The sequence below is a fragment of the Phoca vitulina genome, unplaced genomic scaffold (assembly GCF_004348235.1).
Source record: "Phoca vitulina isolate PV1807 unplaced genomic scaffold, GSC_HSeal_1.0 scaffold22, whole genome shotgun sequence".
NCBI classification, from domain to species: domain Eukaryota; kingdom Metazoa; phylum Chordata; class Mammalia; order Carnivora; family Phocidae; genus Phoca; species Phoca vitulina.
This window is the reverse complement of record NW_022589725.1, coordinates 10,948,257-10,949,529: the sequence shown is the minus strand read 5'-3', so window position 1 is coordinate 10,949,529 and position 1,273 is coordinate 10,948,257. Positions and strand designations below refer to the sequence as shown.

Below are 1,273 nucleotides of genomic sequence, written 5' to 3'. Positions count from 1 at the left end.
GTGAATAAGATGGAACAGGTTGTATGATCAAGAATAACTTGGTGGGGGGCTCCTGGGGGCTCAATCGGTTAAGCAGCTGCCTTCCACTCAGGTTGTGATCCCTGGGTCCTGTGATGGAGCCCCGCCTTGGCTCCCTGCTCATCAGGGAATCTGCTTCTCCCTCTCCCTCTACCCCTCCTCCCGCTTGTGTGCTCACCCACTCTCTCTCTCAAATAAATAAAATCTTAAAAAAAAAAAAAAAAAAGATGGTGGAAGTGTGTTGGTAACACTGGACAGGGCGGTCAGGGAAGGCTCTGGGAAGAGGAAACATTTGAGCTGAGACCCAAAGGATGAGAAACTAATCAGAGCTGACAAGTGGAAGAAACAGACTGATTCAGGAAACAGCAAGATGTGTTTGGGAAAGAAAACAAGTATGTTCCAAGTGGAGAGAGTAGTAGAAGGTATGGGTGGAGAGGCAGATAGTGGCCAATCAGGTAGGGACCTGTTTGCCATGGTTGGGAATTTGGACTTTATTCAAAGTGTAATCCAAGTACCATTGGAGGATTTTAAACCAAAAAGTGACGTAGTCAAGTGTATATTTTTAAAAGATCACTATATCCCCTGGTTCTATACTGGGTGTTGGGGAATATTGCAGTGACAAAATTCCCCCCACCCCCGCCTTTATGAGACTTGAGTAGTTGAAGAGATGTGTCTCTCTCTGTCAAATAAATAATTAAATCTTTAAAATATATATATATTTTTTATTTGACAGTGAGAGAGGGAACACAAGCAGGGGGAGTGGGAAAGGGAGAAGCAGGCCTCCTGCGGAGCAGGGAGCCAGATGCCGGCTCGATCCCAGGACCCTGGGATCATGACCTGAGCCAAAGGCAGACGCTTAACGACTGAGCCACCCAGGCACCCCATGAAGCCGGCTGTAGGTGTTGTTCCCACAACTACAAATTGCCATCGATGATCATTCTTCTCCTCCTTTGGAGGAGTAAGTGGGAGAGGATGCAGTCTGAGTGCTTTCTCAAAAAAATAAAAATTAAAAAAAATAAACTGTACAATTAAATGCATTTTCACAGCGTACATACAAATAAACTACTGCTCCATTCAAGACACAGGGCATTTCCTCTACCTCACAACTTCCCTTGTGTCCCTTTGCAGTCTATCTCTGCCTCCACCCTCAGCCCCAGGCAACCACCAGCACTATAGGTGGGCTTGCATTTTTAACAACATTAAAGGAACTCTTATGCCTACATTCCTTTGTGCAGCTTAAGGATTCTTTTTTTTT

General features: G+C 45.2%; 1 pseudogene; it reads left to right on the top strand.

Annotated features, from left to right (window-relative positions):
* Window positions 1-894: 894 nt before the first annotated feature.
* On the top strand, window positions 895-1,001 carry LOC116642090 (annotated as a pseudogene).
* Window positions 1,002-1,273: the final 272 nt, after the last annotated feature.